Source organism: Zophobas morio, unplaced genomic scaffold (assembly GCF_036711695.1).
Source record: "Zophobas morio isolate AGI-343-1 ecotype UQ-CSIRO unplaced genomic scaffold, CSIRO_AGI_Zmor_V1 ptg000058l, whole genome shotgun sequence".
Classification (NCBI taxonomy): domain Eukaryota; kingdom Metazoa; phylum Arthropoda; class Insecta; order Coleoptera; family Tenebrionidae; genus Zophobas; species Zophobas morio.
Genome location: NW_026972163.1, coordinates 8000105 through 8023217, shown reverse-complemented (window position 1 = coordinate 8023217; position 23113 = coordinate 8000105). Strand labels below are relative to the sequence as shown.

General features: G+C 33.5%; 1 protein-coding gene and 1 long non-coding RNA gene across 2 annotated transcripts in view; both read right to left on the bottom strand.

The window, feature by feature from the left end:
- LOC135143119 (heparan sulfate 2-O-sulfotransferase pipe) overlaps positions 1-23113 on the bottom strand; it is a 268339-nt gene that overhangs the window by 99460 nt on the left and 145766 nt on the right. The window lies entirely within an intron of this gene.
- Positions 3465-4247, bottom strand: LOC135143298 (uncharacterized). The gene is made up of 2 exons (XR_010282741.1): positions 4023-4247; positions 3465-3940 (listed from the first exon to the last, which is right to left on the bottom strand). It is a non-coding gene; the product is annotated as an uncharacterized LOC135143298 (long non-coding RNA).

Below are 23113 nucleotides of genomic sequence, written 5' to 3'. Positions count from 1 at the left end.
CCATTTCTATTTTGTACTGGATGGAATTTTACAGATCTATGTACCAAAGAAAAAAAATACTTCTGGCAGTTATCCGGTCTGGTTTGATAGTAACATCATTAAGGGTTTAAAATACAAAAATCTGGCCTCAAGAAAATATAGAAAATCGAATTCTCCAGATGACTATCTATTGTTCAAAAATTTGAGAGCACAATTGAAATCAAAAATAAAAGAGAAGTATAAATGTTATTTACAAAAAATGAATAATTGCATTAAGTCTGACCCAAAGGTGTTCTGGTCATTTATGAAATCGAAAAAAAGCTCTGTTAATATTCCATCAGATATAACCTACAACGCTATTAATTTGGCTGATCCAAAAGAGATAGTCGACGGATTTGCGAAACATTTTGCCCAGTCATTTATAAATACAAATAAAATTCCATCTGATTTAAATTGTTCGAGTTTGAATAAAAATCTCTTGATTTTAAAAAGTATTACAGAAGAAAATGTGTATTTGGCAATCAAAAAACTGAAGCCTAAAATGACTAGTGGTCCTGATCAAATACCAGCTTTTGTTGTAAGGGATTGTGTGAATGTTTTCGCGAGACCATTGACTACTCTGTTTAATCTTAGTATAAAATCTTGTAACTTTCCCGATCAGTGGAAAACTTCAAGAATTTGCCCAGTGTACAAACAGGGGGATAAGTTACCAATATAGAAAACTATAGACCAGTTGCCATTATTAGCAATTTCGCTAAAGTATTTGAATTAGTATTACATCCTTTCTTCTCTTTCCATATTTCACAAATGCTTTGCCCAAACCAACATGGATTTATCAGAGGACGTTCAACTGAGAACAACCTTGTCTCCATAACTCAGTTCTTGTGCGATTCGTTGGATAATCAACGTCAAGTTGATGTTATTTATGCTGATTTGTCTAAGGCATTTGACAAAATTGACCATCAAATGTTACTTCAGAAATTGCAGTGGTTTGGATTTTCAGATTCTTTAATTTCCTTATTAGATTCATATTTGTCTAACCGTTATTTGTTTGTCAAACTTAATGGATTTCAATCTGAATTGTTTCATCAGGAAACGGGTGTTCCTCAGGGTTCGGTTCTGGGCCCCTTACTCTTCGATATATTCATTAATGATATAGTAGAAATTGTAGATGTGCATGCACTTTTATTTGCGGATGACTTAAAGATTTATAGTGTCATAAATACTCATGATGATTCACTACGATTACAAAAATGCCTTGATAAAACCTTTAATTGGTGTAAAAACAATAATCAGGTACTGAATAAAAATAAGTGTTATGTTATGACCTTTACGAAAAAAGTAGCACCTGTTCTCTTTGATTATAATATAGATGGCACTATTCTTACTAAACCTGAAGTTGTACGTGATCTTGGTGTAGTGTTCGATTCAAAATTATCATTTGGCTCACATATCCAATCTGTTACTGCATCTGCCTTTAAGTCCTTAGGTTTTGTTGTACGCAATGGGCGCGAGTTTGCAGATATAGAGACACTGAAAATTTTGTATATAACTTATTGTAGATCTCGTTTAGAGTATGCTTCAGTTGTATGGTCTCCTATTTATAACATACATGTCTCTGCTCTTGAGCGAATCCAGCGGAGGTTTCTGAAAACGGCAGTATACGTATTAGATGGTGTTTACCCACCTAGAGGTCATCCTCAAGAATTCCTCCTCAATCGGCTTAATATGTCTTCTCTGCTCACCAGACGTATTGAGCACTCTGTTGTATTGTTATTTAAAATAATTATTGGAGTCGTAGAGTGTCCTACAATACTTTTCAATACTCAATTTAAGATCAACAGAATAAATGCACGCACTAAAAACACTTTCTCCTTCGACACACCACGTACGAACAGTGGAATCAGTTCGCCACTTACACAAATGCTGTCTAATTATAATAATATTGAGAACAAAATAGATATTTTTAACTGCTCAATTAACCAAATTAAAAGATGCTACTCAACCATTTGTTTTAGCCATGTTTGAACCTTGTCCCATAATTGGGCTACGGCCTGTAGGACATTGTATGTAATATTATTATTAATATTATTAATACACAAAACTCGATGATCAATTATTGTTTCGTATTCAAATTATTATTTATTTTCCTTACGATCAAAGTGAAGAAATTATTTAATTCATATTTATTTTAGAACGAGATCGCTAACCTTGAAATAGATTCGTTTTTTTATTCCGATTTTTTTCTTTGCATTGCTTTTGTTGCCGATCAACATATTTTGCATTAGAATTAAAAAAAATGATGAAATATATGATTTTATTTTTCGAGCTTATATTTCAAAATTCTGAATATGTATAACTGTTCCTTTTTGGCAGTGACGCATAGGCAGAGGTTAAAAAATAATGTCTCATTACTAGTCTTAATTCGTGTTACCTGTTAGATGGGACATTTTTTAATTCTGATCATAAACTATATGCATTAAGTCTCTTGTTCTGTTTTATAAAGCGCAGGTCGTTATGGACGTACAAAAATAAAATTATAGATATAGTAGCTTGCATAGATATTGTAGCCGTCCATAGAGTCGAAATTTGCTAATTAAAATAAAATAAAACCGGTTCAAACGGAGCCGACGGTGGCTTGCAAATTCTGACGTCACTCTGGCACACGTTGCACAAAGACGTATTTAATATTAAATGTCATATTTTCCGTTATGATATAATCTGTTTCATTTCTTAGCTCAATCTCTCTATGCAATCTCGTCAATAAAAACGAAACTCTTTTCACTGTACACAAGTTGTGGTATGGTATATTCATCGTTGCGGAGGTAGGTGGAGCGAAAAACCTGGTCATCTTAGCCACAGAATACCATACAGTACGGACAGCTTTTGAAAGCCCCATAAGAGATTGACCAGTAAAGTGAATGACGCGCGAAATTTGAACTCAGTTCATAACACGAGACCCGTATTTCAGTTCCCCGGGTAATCCTTATGGGTGAAATCGAGGCGTCACTTTAACGCTTAAATTGTACCATTAAAGTAATTTTCTTATATATCCCACTACCTGTACCATTAAGACTGATATTTTTACTGTTGATCTTGATACCAAACATGAACGGAACCGGTAGTATTTAATAAATATTTAAATTCAACTTTTACCACTACATTTGCCTCGAACGTATGTCGTACAGTGGTTCATACTGCCATTGACTTCCCCCTCCACATAAATGGCTTTGATTTTCAGATGCTACAGATACGGCTGTGAATTTAAAATAATACATAAAGGAGATCTCATATTTGCAAATGTTTTCAATCAATTGCCAAATTTTGATTTAAGAATCATCATCAATCCCAAGCTTTTTTCTTTTCACACATTTTTGCTAGAAAAGGAAAAACTTAGCATTCCTGATTAAACCTTTCATGTACAAGTAAAAATAACTTTCATTTTAGTACGAATTGGGTCTGAAACACCCATTTAAAAAAAAATCACAATTTAAAGAACAATTTATTTCAAAACAAAAAAAAAAGTGTTTTACAATAAAAAATTGCACTTCCTAATGCAAAATCTGATTCACTTTTGGTAAAAAACTGACCCACAAACTGTTTTCTTGATGGGCCATTAAAATAGTCCTCGGACACTAATAGTTCTTCGACACTATGAAGTAGATTTTCTTCAGATCTTTCTAGTTCAGGGCCCAGTAGCAAAAGCAGTGCTTTGCTCCTATCAGTTTGTCCTAAGCTTTCATGAAGTTGTACCTCAACATTAGCTGTTTTTAGGCTGACTTGGGGATTAAAAGAATTTTCAGAGACAACAGCTCGGACCTCAGCTGATTCACTTTTCTTCAGATGTACGTCTCAAGCACGCAAATTATTGGTCCACAATACATTATAACGTCCGTGTAGGGCAGGTGTAGCCATATGATGATATACAAATGCACCTCTTGGGGTTTCACATGTTGCCTCTCTTCAGGAATATCTATGCATAATAAAACAAAATACGTCATAATTTTACTTGACACAGAATTTATCAATATACATTAACTTACCATAATCTTCTCGCATTCTAGCTCGAATAAACTCTTCAAGCACATTTAATTCAGTATACCAATTGACTTTCGCTACATTATTTGACTGTAAAGAATTTTCTCCAACAAAAAAAAATGGCAATTGCCCCTATTGTTAACACATGTCTTTCTGTCATTATTAATAACAAATACAAAAAAACCAGTCCACAGATACATACAACCTAATGTGAATCAATATCACAGAACTAATATATCATTCAAAAATTGTGATTATGATTGTTTGTTGTGATGAAAATACGAAATCAACTGTCATATTTTGGGGATTTTCATGATCTAAACGTCACTAGTACCGCAAAATATTCGCGTTCTTTTTCTTTCCCAAGTGTTTCTGGATTTTCCGTTTCACTCATGCGCAAGACGTTAGAAACGATGTACGTTACTTCGATGGATAGCGTTGTTTTTAATTTGCAATATATCTTTAACAGAAGCTTTTTATATAGTTAAACCTTTAGTAACAGGAAGATAATTGTACAGTCTTTATCGCTTGTAGCATGAACTAGTTAAGATTTCTACCTATGCGGCGTATTTTGTCTGTAAAATCAAGCTCCCATAAGAAACCCATAGTAGAATTTTTGAATTATGAACTGCCGCGCATTCTAAATTCTAACCTTACTTTACTGGTCAATACACGTAACGGACCAAAACAACAATAATCGACCGTTGGGTAAGGACATGACCTTGAATTTTGGCTCGAAACTGTAGTGGCAAACCTTGTTACTAAATAAAATTTACCACCATGTCAACATTGTGCGTCAAATTTGACATTTTAGATGTTTGGTATTTAATATTGTAACTGTGATTTATTATTTTTACTGAATAAGAAAATGCGCGTTCGAACAAATAAATAGAATAAATAATCTTGTGGAAACTGTACACAGGGCGCAGGGGTGCGGTATGCTGGTATGGACACAGTTACGAGGGCTGCTTTTATATATCGGCCACATGAAGGTAAAATTGAGTTGGTAGAAAATAGTGAAGCAAATCGTTTTTCTAGGGCTGCAACGCCGTAGTACAAATGTGTTGGATACGACCAAATTGAAGTGTTTTTGAATGTCTGTGTATGCGATCAAGCAAATCGGTTGGATGTGGACGGTTGGTGAACAAGTCTGTCTGCAGCAGTACAATCGTGTTGTTTTGGATGGAAATTTGATCATGTGTGGACATGACTCGACAGTGTATGTTATTCAAACCGTGAGAGCAGCTATAAAAGTACATTTTCGTCATTTCGTCGGACATGTTGTCATCACGATCGTAAATTTTTAACTGCAAGGTCGTAACGTGTGTGTACTGCTGCTTTTTAACAGAATTCTACAACAGTTGCATCCAATACAATCGTACTGGGACGTTGGAACGTGAATGGCCAGCTTTAGGATTACCAAAATCGTGGATCATCATCAAAGGCGTTGAAGTGACAGAGAAGTTTATCATATATGATGACATTACGTGCAACGGCAAAATAACTACATGTTTCACAGGTATATTTCATCAAGCATTTCTTCATTAAGTATCCACAGACATAACTTAAAGAATTTTGTTTCCCCCATGTCCAGATGTCTGTAGTTTGTCATATTTACTTCCACAGATTTATGTGCAAAAGTTGTTCAGCTTAAAACTGTATTAATAATTTGACACTGGTTACTTTCTTTAGAGTCAATTGCTAGTAAAATAGATCCTAAATCATTACAACTATTGGAATTTTCACTGTGCTGTAAAAATTGCATTCCAAATAATTTTTTATTGATTATAGAATAATATACTTCTTTATATTTCTTATCTTACAGATTCCAAGGGAAATTTAAAGAAGCCCCTGAAGCAGGTTTTTTCATTGTGCCTGCAATTACGAGGTGGTCTACCACTGTAGTCCATGTTACTATGAAAAGGTTCTCAGAATCACTTCACTAATTTAACTAACAACAAAAATTCAACCAAAAACATTAAAGTACTTTTCCCAAGGAAGATGAAAACAACAACGTTCACTTTCTGACTCTTCAAACGGTTCATACTTGGCGAAAATTGAAGGCATATAAGCACAATTCTTTTTTATTGTTCAAAATGGTATTTTCTTCGTACCACACTCCAAAAATTGGTTTCAGTTTATTAATATTCATCCAATGTTTATATCCGTTCCTTTCATATTGTTTTACGGACGAGCTGTATTTGTAATTTAGGCAACCAATATTCCACTTCGTTTCAAAACTCCCGCCTAATCAAAACGGTTGGGTAAGGACACGTTGTTCCAATATTTGACGAGCTGTCTCTACTGATAGTATACTGTGTCTTAGCAGCAAACACGGCTATAAACTAGTCCACGTGGACTGTTTGTTTCCTGTCATATTTTGGTTTGCTTGAACCAATTGCATTGCACCAAACGGTTATTACACTCGTTGAAATACATTTTCAAACTTCCATCTTTCTCTAGATCGTCGGTTTCGTAGCTGTGTGACAAATCATTTGTCGTAGATAGAAAATAGTAAGATTACAGTGAGCCTAAGATTTTGTGCAATCGGCCTTAAGAGGAGGTTTTACCCACACGGAAAGTAGCCCGCGCAATGGGTTATGATTTTTCGAATCATTGATTTATTAATGGTTAAAAATAGTTGAAAATTTAATTGAGTGTTGTCAAAGGATGTAGCATTTTGCCACCGTTCGAATTTTTTAAATCTGATAAATAACTGTTGCAATAAAAATTAACAAAATCACATAAAATTGGCTTAAAAGAAGCGTTTGTAACTCGGCAATTAAATGACGCCTTCGAAAAATTCAAACGGGGGCAGCAAGATCAATGTTTCGTAACTGTGTATATAAAATTGCGACGTTGTAAATTACAAAATGTTGCTATAAAACGAAAAAACAGAACGCATGTTTTCGGACAAAATGCAAGCCGATTTCTTGTCGCCTTCACTCGGGTCAGGTGAGGAATGACGCTAATCGGGGGCTCACATCTACTCTCACTCTAAAACGCAAAGTACAGACACGACGAGATCGTATTTTGAAATACTTTTGTCATATTATAATCGGTGAAATGTTATAAGTCGACGACGGCACCCGAACTAGGTTGAATCTTTATGTGTACGCTGTGACTAAGATTCACTTCTCCCCTCGAAAATGTTTACGTCCCTCAGAATTCACTGATTTCACAGTTCGAGAACCGAATGAATGGCTTGAGTAAAACCTGCTCTTAAATACACCTCTGTGTGATGCGACGCGTGCTGTAGTGACAGAACTTGCAAGCCGTCGTCGGCTCCGTTTGAGCCGGTTTTATTTTATTTTTATTCGCAAATTTCGACTCTATGGACGGCTACAATATCTATGCAGGCTACTATAACAGCACGGTTGACCGATGGGTTCGAATCCATCGCAAGGCAACTGCTTTTTTTTCCACACACAAAAATTCCCGTGCGCAAAGAGACATCTAGCCAATGATCTAATAACTAATGGATGGAATGTTGAGGCGCGTAATACCGCTCGCATGCGGTGACAACTAGAGAGAGAAATAAACATATCTACAGTGAGTGTTGTTAGACAAGGCATTGATTAAATACATATAGATAGACCCATGCTATTGTTTGGAGCGAACAGGCCAACGGCCGGCGAACAAGAGATGGCGCACCAACAGTCGGCCGTCAAACGCCGGCGAAAAGCTTGGACACCAATCACGCGCATAGGTAACACAAATCACGCCAACAATACATTTAATAAATCTACCACTCGATAGAGGGCGACGAAAAAAATGTGTAAAAATCTCATAGTCAGGATTTAGATACTTTACAACGTTGCCAGATGAGCCTAACACAAGTTTGCCGTTATTTCTAGCCAAGTAGGTTTTATTTCGTTTAAAAGTTTCTGATAAAGAAATGGGATTATTATAATGAATAAAAATAAATAAAACAAACAAATTATTACTTGTTATTTTAAATACTTGTTAGTGCTAACATTATTATAAATACGGTCCGGTAACTCAAATTTTACAGTACGAGTGAGATGTTTCAGGACGAGGCGACTGTAGGGAGCCGAGTCTTTAATTTCGAAACGAGTACTGCGAAAAGAGTTACCGGACGTATGTCGTTATGGATTTTATTTCATACTATCAACATATTTTTTTATTCGATAAAATAATTACTATTTTGAGAAAAAGTTCAAATCGAGTCACTTTTTCTGACATCGTCAGCAACCGCTGTTTGGTAAATGTTTTAATTTGTTTATTCGTGCAAATCAGCATCAAAAATGGTGTTTAAACACATTACAGGACTTGTTCTTTTTAGCTCAATTTTACCGGACTTGTCCGTTTTTTTTTTATTTTACCGGACTCCTTCGAATCCAGTAAAACGTGAAATTTGACACAGTATGAAGTAAAATAAATGTAAATAACACATTGGAAATTTTTTCTACGCTTTTATGTGCTCGCTTTTGTTACTAATAATACAAAGGAAAATGCTTTTAAATGCGTTTTCTCAAAACTTACCATATTTTTTTAGAAAATTTATTAGACTAGAGACGGACAGATATATACTAAAGACAAAACATATGCATTCATATATTTCTACAGCGATCCTTTCGGGAACTTTTATTTCCTACATTGTACATAATGGGGAACACATGGTCATTTTGAGGAATTCCCCAAAATGCCAGCGATTTATTTTTTATTGGGGAACGTGAAATGGTGTAGTTGTGACAAATGTAGGAACTAAAATTATAAGTCGATAAAATAGAATATGTCTTTAACACAAGTTATTATAGGCATTTTGATATTTATTACACTGGTGTAGTGTGGGTTGTATGATATGTAGAACAATCATTTGATGCAAATATAAAGTTTAAAATTAAAGACATTCAGATGGGCCACGGCTCTGAGTTATTTTCCGCTATTCAGACTCTATCCACCCATAATAATATTTGGTTTTTCCACTAGTAGCATTACAATGGCTAATTGTCGACTTGTCTAGAGGTCTGTAATTTGGAAAATTGTGAACCTTGGTCAATAATGTAAACGTGAAGTTGGCCACCGAATGTGACAACTGTCAACAACTGTCAGAAAAAATGAGACATAACCTGAAAACTATCATTTTGAAAAATTTGCTTTTAAATTATGCCCTGGAATGATTTCCAAACCCTGAATTGATTATTCTCGGTGTAATTGAGGATAAATTGGTGAAACTAAATTGATGAAGCTGATGGGAGTGAAAATGAAGTTTGCGGGAGTGAAACTGACTCATGGTTCCGATTTGGTTTGACTTGATTTGTCGTAGATGAGCTTTGGACTATTTCGGCGATTTTTTTTTATAGAAGATCGAGCCGTCGTTGTATCCTTCTGCTACGCTGGAGGATTTCCATTCCCCGTGTCGCTTTAACGACACGAGGTCCATATCTTTTTCAGCCAAATTTGTCGCGGTCGCGTAAGTACGACGGAATGAGGAGGGGTACTTGATGGTTCACTTTACAACATTTTTCACACAAAAATTTATTAAAAACGGGAAATATGGAGGAAATTAAAACAAAAGTTCTGGACCATTTCTGGATTGTCAAAAAATAATAAAATTGCAAAGCTTACTAAAATGACGTGAGTACATGTTTTTATTGATGCACTTCAGAAAAAACATTTTGAAAATTCGCAAACCTCAAATGGGCTACTAGTGGAAAAAATAGTATATTAACCACGTTTGTGAAGCCAATTCTAGACCTCGCGCTTTAGAGCCCTCGACGCTGCGCGTCTCAGGTTCTAATTTGCGCTCGGTCTAGAATGTCTGTCTTCACAACCTTAGTTAATAATATACTATTATTTAAGAAAATAAAAAAGAACTACAGCAAAAACGGCAAAGCTTCCTAACAGGAACACAGAACATGTGAAGAGGTAAGCGGCATTTTGAGGAACTTTTGTTCATATTTTGATCCCTTTGAGGAGGGCCGAATTTTTACAGGTGGCAAAATAAACCCTTATTCGTTATGCTTAACTTCTTAGCAACATTTAGATTTGAAATTGAAATCTATTAAACAAATTGTAAAAAAAATAAGTAAAAATGAAGAATAATAAAAAATCCATCTTTGGCACTTTGGCTGATGTTCAGCAGGTGTTGTACATACTAAATAAGCATGATAAATTTATAACTTTACTTGGAAATTTTTACTTCCCGAGCGTAAGCTAAGGAAGTATTGTAAGCGCGTCTCTACTTTTATGTTTCCTCGACGTTTCACGACCTCTAAAGTACGAATAAATAAGTCTCCCGCGTAGGTCTTGTCTGTCTGTCTTCCATTCATCCGAATTTTTATTAGACAGATAATCTTCGAAAATGCTGGACAGATTGTTCTCAAATTTTATTCATATACTTATTAGGAATGTTATGTAGATGGTAAAACGCTAACCAAAATTTGGCAAATCATCCCCATCCACAATGTGATGACGTCCGCTCATTATGCTTCATAATAACACTGTTTGAATTGTATGAAATAATATATTCCTCTGTTACAATTTTAATATTTTGATTACATATTATAATTGTTTATAATTCCTTCTTAGTTAGAGGCATCGTACGTAGGTGTGTGACAGCTAGAGTGGTAGGAAAGTGCGCGCCTCCCATATCCAAGGTCCAGCGATTGAAAACTGGCGGGCAGCAGTTCATTCGATTAAATAAATTTAATAAAATGAATCACTTTCTATTTTTTTCTTTTATTAATCGCAATATTTTTAAATGGGAAAATTTATTAGTACGTACAGCCCTTCTATATCAATCCATTCATATTTTTATCACAGATGCATTGCTTGGTATCTAAACGTGCTTATAGTCGAATTCTTTCAAAGTATAAACATAAACACCTGAAGTTAGCATGTTATTACAAGCTCTTATTTTGAAAGAAGGTTGTAACTATATATTTTTAAAACATTAATTCCAACCATAATTTAAATATTCTGGAATATATTTATATGGAAAAATAAATTGTTCAACAACTTGAAGCCGGTTAACAATTGTAAATTAAAACAGTTTTTAAGCGTAATTTATTAAATTTTTAAAAAACAAGCCATGCCTCTTTAAATGTAGGTTTTTAATCAATTACGTCACAATTTTTTATTTTTATCAAATTTATTTTAAACCTTTTTATGTTGCACATAGCTATCAAATTCAACTCATTCTCACCCCGAAGAGATTCACCGTTTGGTCCGAAATGTACATCTGATAATCTTTTGAGGTGTTTTTAAATAATAATATTATACAGCTTATGCAACTGTTCCTCAAATTCGTTATTGCTGTATCTATTCTTTTTTGACCTTCTAAAAAAAAATAATTAAATTGTACAACTCACACCAAAGTTCCTCGAAAAACACTTTACATAAGTTTAGTTCCCCAAAATGCCTATCTGGTATTACTGTATCGATCCTTTTGGGAAACATTTTGCAAAAATAAAAAATTGGTCTAAAGAGTTTAGACAGTACTTCCCTCGCTGTCGGAAACTTGACGACTGCATTCCTATTGTGTTTTTTTTTCTCATTACATTTTTGTAGTGGGAATTTAAAAAAAAATTGCGATGACGTCATCAACATTTTTGCAAGGACACGTATATCAGTTGGGATAGATGTAGTGTAATACTAAGAATAAAATTATTATATTCTCAAATTTTCGGGAAAATGAATTGGGTCGTTTTGAATATTGATTTGTAATAATCAATAAAATAACGAAACAATTTACTCACGTATACGTATCAGAGGCAACTGAAAATCGTGTATGTATAAACATTCTTAATTTAAGATGACAGGCGTAACAGCATACGTGAGAGTCAAACAGAGAAACTGTAAACAAAACGACCATCGGTTTTATTGCTTCGACTTCCGCTTATTATATAAAACATTGGGTTTTATTTTAATTCTTGACGGTGAAATTCACAATTGGTTGATTATAAACATGTCTATTCCACATTCGCGGAACCAAGTGAGCGCATAAAATAAATGCAGGTCTGTAATGTTAAAGTCGATGTAAATAAGCGTGCTACCCTTATGTTTCAACCGAGTTTTTCCTTTAACAAATTTTGTGTCTACCAAATTGGGTTGGTTGGGGTGTAATGCTAATAATAAGTGTTGCCTTTAATTTAATCAATAAAATAAATTGACTTCATTAATTTTTTTGAACCACCTCTTAAGAAAATCTAAAAAATATGAATGGAATGATAAATCACAAGTACAAACTCATCATATTTTTTGCATTTTAGATAGGATTTATTCAGCAAAATTTAAGGGTGACGTCATCAATTTTTTTAGGAGGGATGAACAAATACATTTTGAACAAATAACTTTAAAATATTCCCAAGATTTCAAAGCATTCGGTTTTGTAATTCCCGATTAAATCGATAAAATAAATTCACGCCTTCATTAATTTTTTTGAGTCACCCTGCATATGCAAATCCAAAAATATGAATGGAATGATAAATCACAAGTACAGACTCATCATATTTTGTACATTTTAGATACGATTTATTCGGCAAACTTTTGAGCTGACGTCATCAGTTTTTTGTAGAAGATAACCAAATATATTTTGACTAAAAATTTATTATGCTCTTTATAACCTTAAAACATCTGCAAGATTTCAAAGCATTCGGTTTTGTAGTTCCTGATTAAATCAATAAAATAAATTTACGCATTCATTAATTTTTTTGAGTCACCCTGTATATGCAAATCGAAAAAATTTGAATGGAATGATAAATCACAAGAAGGGACTCACCGTATTTTGTACATTTTAGATAGGATTTATTCAACAAAATTTTGTGGTGACGTCATAAATTTTTTAGGGGGGACGACCAAATACGTTTTGATCAAAAATTTACCATGCTTATGATAATTTTAAAATATCTTCAAGATTTCGAAGCATTCGGTTTTGTAGTTCCTGAGTAAATCAGTAAAATAAATTTACGCTTTCATTTATTTTCTTCAATCACCCTGTATATGCAAATCCAAAAAATATGAATGGAGTGATAGATCACAAGTACAGACTGATCATATTTTGTACATTTTAGATATGATTTATTCGGCAAATTTTCGAGCTGACGTCATCAAGTTTTTGGAGGGGATAAGCAAATATATTTTGACTAAACATTTATTATGCTCTTTATAACCGTAAAACATGTGCACGATGTCAGAGCATTCCGTTTTGTAGTTCCTGATTAAATCAATAAAATATATTTACGCATTCATTAATTTTTTTGAGTCACTCTGTATATGCAAATCCAAAAAATATGAATGGAGTGATAAATGACAAGTACAGGCTCATCATATTTTGTACATTTTAGATATGATTTATTCGGCAAACTTTCGAGCTGACGTCATCAAGTTTTTGGAGGGGATAAGCAAATATATTTTGACTAAACATTAATTATGCTCTTTATGACCTTAAAACATCTGCAAGATTTCAGAGCATTCGGTTTTGTAGTTCCTGATTAAATCAATAAAATATATTTACGCATTCATTAATTTTTTTGAGTCACCCTGTATATCCAAATCCAAAAAATATGAATGGAGTGATAGATCACAGGTACAGACTCATCATATTTTGTACATTTTAGATATGATTTATTCCACAAACTTTTGAGCTGACGTCATCAAGTTTTTGGAGGGGATAAGCAAATATTTTTTGACTAAAGATTTATGATGCTCTTTATAGCCTTAAAACATCTGCAACATTTCAAAGCATTCGGGTTATCAGATTAAAAATTAAATTTCAAAATGTTGTTTTATAATTTTGATTTTTTTTCCAAAAATCTGGACGTTTCGGGTGAAAAGTCGATTCAGAATTGTAAACTACATGTGTAGGACTATGTTATTTTATACAATTGAAAACCCATTTACTATGTACAATTTTGAAGTGACGTCATCGCATTAGTGGTGGGGATGATTAGACAAATTTTGGTTAGCGTTTTACCATCTACATGATATTCTTAATATAAGTACAAAATTTCACAACAATCGGTCGAGTACTTTCGGAGATTATCTGTCTAATAAAAATCCGGGACAACAGACGGACAGACGGACGGACAGACGGACAGACAGACGGAAATGGGAGACCTATTTCTTCGTCTTCTAGGGGTCATGAAAGATCGATAAAACGTAAAAGTAGAGAGTCGGCCGACGGACTCGATTACAATACTTCCTTTGCTTACGCTCGGGAAGTAAAAATAAAGTAAACCAGTTCAAAACGCTAGTATTGTGGTTACTTCGTTATCTACATCCATTTGTATTTCACTTGAGTAATTAATTTTAAATTGCTTTTGTTAGAAATGAATGGTTAAATTATTAGTTCAATACAATTTCTGAAAATAAACAATCTCGCTAGAGATTGCAAAAATAACATCAACAGTTGAATTGTACACAAACTAACGAAATGGTGCGGTGTCTCGAAAAACACTTTCCATCTATGTAGTGGCCCAAAAATTTATTAAATTATAAATATATATAATAATATATATAATAAATATTATTTCGTTCTTGTTAAGAAACTTCTCTCTTGGATGTCAAATATTTTTAACTTGATATTGCTGGACATAGAAGGTTAAACCGTTAGTTCACTATAATCTTTATAATTAAAAACCCTTTTCGGAGTTTTTTAATAAAACAAACTATACAACTGATGCAACGGTTCCTCGAAAAGCACCTTACATGAATTTAGTTCCCCAAAATGCCTATCTGGTATTAATGCATCGATCCTTTTGGGAAACATTTTGCATTAAAAATACAAAATAAAATAAACCAGTTCAAAACGCTAGTATTGTGGTTATTTCGTTATCTACATCCATTTGTACTTCAATTTGGTAAGTAAAGTTTAAATTGCTTTTGTTGGAAATGAATGGTTAAATTATTAGTTCAATACAATTTCTGAAAATAAATAATCTCGCCAGAGATTGCAAAAAAAAAAAAAATAACAACAGTTGAATTGCACACAAACTAACGAGATGGTGCGGTGTCTCGAAAAACACTTTCCATATATGCAGTGGCCCAAAAAAACTTGTGTCCCCGATTGCCGGTTCGATTCTTTTGCAGAACATTTTGTGTTATTAGTTTTAGGTGATATTGTTTCGTTCTTGTTAAGAAAATTCTCTCTAGGAAGTCAGATATTTTTAACTTTACCTTGCTGAACATATAAGGTTAAACAAACCATTAGTTCACTACAATCTTTATAATTAAGAAAACTTTTCAGAGTTTTTTTTTTTTTAATAAAACAATTAAACTGTACAACTGACGCAAAAATTCCTCGAAAAACACCTTACATGAATTTAGTTCCCCAAAATGCCTATCTGGTATTGCTGTATCGATCCTTTTGGGAAACATTTTGCATTAAAAATACAAAATAAAGCAAACTAGTTCATAAAGCGAGTACTGTGGTTGCTTCGAGATCTACATCCAATTGCACTTCATTTTGGTAAGTTATTTTAAATTGCTTTTGCTAGATATAAATCGAAAAAGAAACAACAACAATTGAATTTTACCCAAACTAACGAGATAGTGCGGTGTCTCGAGAAACACTTTCCATGTATGTAATGGCCCAAAAAAACTTGTGGCCCCGATCGCCGGATCCATTCTTTTGCAGAACATTTTGTTTTATTAGTATTAGGTGATATTATTTCGTTCTTGTTAAGAAACTTCTCTCTTGGATGTCAAATATTTTTAACTTGATATTGCTGGACATAGAAGGTTAAACCGTTAGTTTACTATAATCTTTATAATTAAAAACCCTTTTCGGAGTTTTTTAATAAAACAAACTATACAACTGATACAACGGTTCCTCGAAAAGCACCTTACATGAATTTAGTTCCCCAAAATGCCTATCTGGTATTAATGCATCGATCCTTTTGGGAAACATTTTGCATTAAAAATACAAAATAAAATAAACCAGTTCAAAACGCTAGTATTGTGGTTATTTCGTTATCTACATCCATTTGTACTTCAATTTGGTAAGTAAAGTTTAAATTGCTTTTGTTGGAAATGAAACACACTATTAGGCAAAATATAATCAATGAACATTTTGCTAGATTATAAAAATGTATTAAGAAATGGAAAGACACAATATAATATTGAAGCAAATCATATTCCATTCCTCTTTCTTTAAAACTGGCAGGTGCTTGATGAGCAACCGCAAGTACATATTTGTTCTGTCAGTTTAAAAAAAGTGCCATCAGAGTCACATGGGTTTTCTAACCCAACGACCGTTTTGGCATTGACAATTCTGGGGACAGTATTTATTAGTACCGGATCAGACATTGGTTTTTGGGATGGCCCATCTCCTGTGCCTAGAATGTATTTGTTATTAGAGGCTGCTACCTTCCAGGCTTTTCTTATCAAATTGTCATATTTGATTTTAATTTGTTCCAGACTTCTAGAGCTAGAATTAGTTTCCAAGCTTCGTTCTACAAGTTTTGTGTGTTAACGTTAATCTATAGGCTATAATTATTATTAATATTTATACCTTTTCGGAGATATTCAGTTTGTCGGTCATTTTGCACTCGACTACGTCTTTGAATTTTTCAATTTCACTCAATAGCAGTAGTTCCTCATCTTTACTGTAGTTACAGCTACGATTACGTTTGATTTTCTACTCTATGTTTTCACAAAGGTTACAATTATACCAACATGAGGCTTTTAGTTTTAATGAAACATTAGTAAATTGACGACCAAAATGTTGTTATGAAATTCAACATATTTAATGGATCGTTAAAGTGACAATTATTTTAATTAGTTAATTCCCCATTAAATTTTCATTATGAAATCGGACCTAAGAGTATAAGGAAACTTTATCTGCTGAAGATGGGAAATTAAATGCCGAACGTAGTGAGGCATACAACCATCTGAACCACATAAAGCTTCACGTATGCTCTGCTATTTTTTCTTCAAATGTATAATAAAACCTAATGATTTAGAAATAAATTCTAATTCGTGTTCAAAAATGGTGGCGACCAAATAGATTTTCGAATGTTGCCACGACCACTTAATAAACGAAAAAATTTGTCACGAGGTCCAAATCCTCGGAATTTACATCAACATCTCCATAAATAGCTGAAGTCGTAAAAGCGGAAACGAAAAACTTCTTCCGACAAAGTCAAATGTCGTATACGAAGCATCTTTCAAGAAATTTACAACTTGGTGTGCTAAAAAGAATGCTGTCATTTATATTGAAAGTATCCTTCTGACGTATTTTTCTGAGATGGCCAAAAACATGAAAACTTCCAGTTTATGGTCGCATCACTCGATGGTTAAATCATTATTGAACTGGAGATACGAAGTGGACATCTCAAAATACTTCAAGTTGTGTGTCTTCTTGAAGAAACAAAATGAAGGTTATTCTCCGAAGAAAGTACGAGTTTGAACAAAGAAGCAATTCGATGAGTTCATCTCCAATGCTCAGACTTGGGAGCAAAGGTAAAAACTTGATTTGATATTAAAACAAAATACATATTTAAAATAGTGATGTATTAGTCTTATAAATATTTGGAATTGCGGGAGCATGTAGAAGCGATGCACTTTTTAAGATAAAATTGGATGGTATTGTAGATTTTGGTTCTACGTTACTGGTCAAAATTCTTGATAGCAAAACAAATAAACGTCGTACTTACACCGTGGTTGGAAAAGTTCAAGCAGTAGCCAAAGGATATAGATAGATAGATAGATAGATAGATAGATAGAGTTTATTGGTGTCATTCTACAAATGTATTTACACACGTCCAAAAGTATAGATAATTAAGAAATTTAGATAATAATACAAGTAAGATGATACTATACTAATTAAATCTATATAACAATGATTGTATTAATTATTATTATAAATCCCCAGCACTTAATGTAAAATATAATAAAGCAACTTTAATAAACGCGTTCAAATTTATGAAGTAAGTACTCATCAACAGAGTAAAAGGCCTTGTAGAGTAAATACTTTTTAATATTTATTAAAAGCATTTTCGTTTCAAGAGATTTAAATGTTTTTGGCAATGCATTATAAAACTTAATACAAAAATATGAGGTTCCATTCTTACATTTGGTGAGCTTCAGCAAGTTATAACTTAAGTCTTCACTTCTAGTTTTGTAATTGTGATATGTGCTTAATTTCCGGTAATCCTGAGCATTATTTACCAAATATTCAAGACAGCGATATATGTATAGACATGGTACAGTAAGAACATTTAAGCTTATGAAAAATGATCTACAATCTTCAGAGTATGAAACACCTGCAACAATTCTCAGTGCTCTCCTTTGGAGTTTAAATAATTTATTTAAGGTTGAGGAGTGTCCCCAAATTAATATGCCATAATTGAGATGACAATTTACTAAAGAGTAGTATGCTATCCGAAGATATTTTGAAGAAATCTTATTAGCCAAATTACGCAAAAGAAAAATGTTTTTTGATATTTTATTTGCTACGTAATCCCCATGTTTTTTCCATGTAAGTTCTGAGTCTATTAAAACACCAAGATATTTTGTAAATGTAAGTGTATCATTAACACTCTAGCTTGTTCAGTTGTTATTCCTGCATTGCCTATAGAGGTATCATCTGCATAAAGTGTGACCTCTCCATCCTGTAAATAAGAAGGGAGATCATTCGTAAACAAAAGGAATAAAATCGGCCCAAGAATTGAACCTTGCGGAACTCCATATGCAATGTTGGAAGCCTCTGAAAGTATTCCATTAAAACATGTTCTCTGAGTACGATTTGTTAAATATGACATGATAAGTTTGACACTACTTGGATGAAAATTATAAAAATACAGTTTACGCATTAGAATGTCGTGCGGCACACAATCAAATGCTTTACTTAGGTCTATAAAAGCGGCGGTATATATTTCTTTATTCTCAAAGCACTGATTCATTTTTTCAATGAGAGTAATAAGAGCTTTAGAAATTGATCGTCCTTTGCGGAAGCCATACTGGTTTGGATTTAATAAATTATATTTTTCTAAATACTCTTGTATTTGCTTTAATAAGATTTTTTCAAATATCTTTGAAATAATAGGAAGCAAAGAGATAGGTCTGTAGTTATTGGGGTCATTTACATCCCCTTTTTTAAAAATTGGTATAATTTTTGCTGTTTTTAATGCGTCTGGAAATATACTGCTTTTAATACACTGATTTATAAGTTTTGTCAGCGGACCGATTATGATGTTTTTTGTATCTTTAATAAGTTTCACATTAAAGCCATACATATCCTTTGAGTTACTATTATTTAAGCTTTCGGTGAACTCACGCACCTCAACTTGAGACACTGTTTGAAATTGAAAGAAGAATGTATTATTTTGCAACGAGTTTATAATAAATATTGGGTCGAAATTAGGTTTAGGGAGAGCAGATACTATCGACTTGGGGATTGTCGCAAAATAACAGTTTAAGTCCTTTGACGTTACTTTACATTTATTTACAACTTTTGCAGGTTTATCACTATTAATGAGCTGCCATGGAGCCCTAGGATTATTTTTATTTTGTATTAAGTATTTCTCGTTATATTCGATTTTAGCGTTCCTAATTGCCTTGTTGTATTTCTTCTTACAATGTAAGAGTTCATTTTTTAATTCACTAGATTTATGCATTTTGTAGGTATCAGATAATAGACCCAAGGTATTTCTTAAAGATTTAAGTTCCGAAGTGAACCAGTTGTTATTAATAATTTTGGACTTACTACTAAAAGTAATTTTCCTTTTAGGGAAAGCAATATTGTAATAATAACTTAAAATATTTACAAACATAGTAAACTTATCGTTGATAACTACATCACAATCAATGAAATCCCAATTAATTGAACTTAGCATGTTGAAAAACATGAATCTTCCTATTCGTGTTATAGGTCTACATATTTTACTCACTGGGCTACAATTCTTGTCATTATTACTTACGGATAAATCTACTAAAACACCACTATGATCAGACAAATTTGAATCAAATGGTGACACCTCGATTTCATTACCCATATTATTGATAAATACATTGTCTAAGCAAGCATCCTTGCGGGTTGGAAAATATACGAGTTGGCGATAGCCATAACTTAGAAGTAATTCACAAAAATACTTAGCATTAGGGTCATCTACATTAAAATGAAGATTAAAATCTCCCCCAATCATCACACATTTTTTGTTGAAATCAAGAACATTAAGCAGTCTCACAACTGTGTCAAAGAAAATTTGTATGTTTCCTAGAGAAGATCTGTATAAACTTACTACTATTAAGTTAAAACTGGATATCAAAATACCAGCCATTTCGCAATGTATTTCCACTGACAACCTTTTTATGTGGGGAAGCCTAGTAATCAGAACATCGGAATCAACGAGTTGCATTACACCACCGTGATTATGGTTTTCTCTTGCATAGTAATCCGCGAGTTTGAAAGCTCCAAAACCAACACTTTCAGCTTCACAAGCACTGAGCCAGTGTTCACTAATACATAAGACACTAACTCTAGATTTTACTAGAGAAGCGTCTAACAGGTTAACTTTGTTTCGTAGGCACTGTATATTTATAAATAATATTTTTACATGCATTGTAGCAGAAGCCGATGCCGTTATTTTACTTGATCTTGTTTGGGTTTCTTCTGAAAAAAAACGAGAGATAAAGGTACCCTGTGGCCATCTGCTCGCATCCATAGCTTTTTCTTTGTTAACCAAGTTAACAGTAACTTTAAAAGAAGAGTAATGTTCTGGATATTTCGATTGGAGAACTTGACATTGAATTTCCGGAAAGTCTTTCTTTAGAAAATCGGTTATTTGTTCTATCGTGGTTTCTGGACGAAGTCTAGATATGTATAAAAATGCTTTTTTTTTTGCAACTTTGAAAGCGTGTGTTTCATTTGCCTGGTTTGTTCCAATTACAAAGTTTTGATTATTACGGTAACTGTTTTTTGTTTTGAGTTTTCTTTTGTTAACGACTTTTTCGAATCCATCTAAGTTATCATTTTTAGTTTGAGAATATATGTTGTTCTCATTACTTTGTCCCTCATTTAAAGCTGGTTCTGCTGATTCAGTGACTATGGTATCTAAAACGTCTGTAGATCTGTGTGTATTTTGCGCAGCGGTTGATGATGAATGGACTAATGCTTTTGCATTTATTTTTTTCCCGTGCTTCTCTTCTTCATCTGAATCTGAATCAATTTCATCTAAAAAAAATCTGCGAGGCTGAACTCTGTCCATATTCCGTGATGTATGTTTTGCAGGAGGACTATTTGTGATATTCTGCTGTGATATCTGTTAGTGCCTCTGGCGGGGACCTGTTTCACCCCTCTCCACCCGTAAGGGTGGGAGCCAGGGCCACCACCACCTTGAAACACAGGGAACATTCATTCACTATTCATCATTCACTCTTCAAGCACTCTTCAAGCACTCTTCAAGCGGTTAACATAGTCTTTATATTCAATCTCTGGACCTAACGGTCATAATATCGTACTCGCTCTAGAACACACTTGTTATTTATTTAATAAAACTTTAAAACGACTGTCCGCTGCTCTTATTCATAATCCATCAAACTTAACATGGTCCTTCGAGCCGGATCAGCGACAGTAAATCAGTAACAGTGATAAGTGATAAGTGGCTTGGAATTCAACATTCCACCTAAATCATCAAGTATTCAAAAATCGGTAACGGCCGCGAGTGCAGTGCAAATCATCGAGGGTCATTCATCAAGAAACTCAGGTAGGCTTTAGTTTTGTCCATTTTGCGTAGTTCATTATTCTCGTACTGACGATGTCGAATAACAAATCTCTCTGGAAATTTATCGTTCTTGTTAATGATATACATTCACATGCGGAGTTCATCTCGGAAGTTACAAACCACCAAAAAATAGGCGAGTTAAGATGCAGGTTGGAAGATTTGAAACGGGTACAATCTAACGTACAAAATCTTATAGTTGAACATAAATCGGAAATCGTGGCATTTTTAGATGACACGAGTAGCGAAGAATCTAACAAACCCGCAGTTTATAATCTCGGACCCGTGCAAAGCTATATCCGTGAAATATCGGAATTATATACTGCTCTAATCAAAAAAGCCGATTTGTTGTATCATCTTCCTTTCCCGAATTCGTTTAACGTAAATACTAACAATGCTCATCTCGAAAAACGTTGTGAAAATCTAAAACCCATAAAAGTGGACAACATGCTAAATGGAGAACCCATTAAACTTCATAAGACTACCAATGCTCCGGTTAAGGTGCGGTTTACCCCTGCACTATTCATTAAGTATAAAACTATCGATAACAAAAAAGTCATTATTTCAGAAACGCATAAGTTAATACCGAATTCTCACAAATTATTATCAAATTCAATATCAAGCAAACCGAAAAATCATCCTGATAATAATTCTTGCAACTCTGTGGGCATGTCCCAAACTAAGATAGATAGCACATCCAATCCAAAATCAGACACCGCGTTAGTTCCAATAAAAAATCATACAGATAATTTGAAAGATTGTAGCTCATTATTGGATACTGGTAAACAATGTGAATCCAAAACCAAATATTTGGGTAAATCATTAAAATCAAACACAAATAAGGTACAAGTAAGCAATAATCAATCAATCCCGTGTTTTATATGTTCCCAAATGCACAACATATTCAATTGTACAAATTTTTTAAGTTTAACGCCCAACGATAGAGTGGAACAAATAAAGAAAATGAATCGTTGCTTCAATTGTTTAAGAAGTAATCACGTCGCGAAAAATTGTTACATATCTAGGCGTTGTAAACAATGTCATAAGAAGCACCACACGCTTTTGCACACAGAAACAAACAATAACCTTCCCAAGAATGAAATCAAAAATAAACCAGATGAGGATTCCGATAATCCTGAAGACACCTCGAAATGTAATTTAGCTATTCCGTCTAGTGTACTTTTATCCACCGGTTTGATGCGCGTAATGGGCCAATCAGGTAAAGTAAAAGAATGTCGCGTTTTCTTGGACATCGGGAGTAAATCTCAATTCATCACCGAAAATTTGGGCAAGTCTGTGGAATTACATATTCATAGCATCGATACGTCAATCGTAGCAATTCTTGATAAGAAAAAACATTCAGAAAATGCCGAACTTAAAATACAAAATCATTTTATGAAAAATCCACC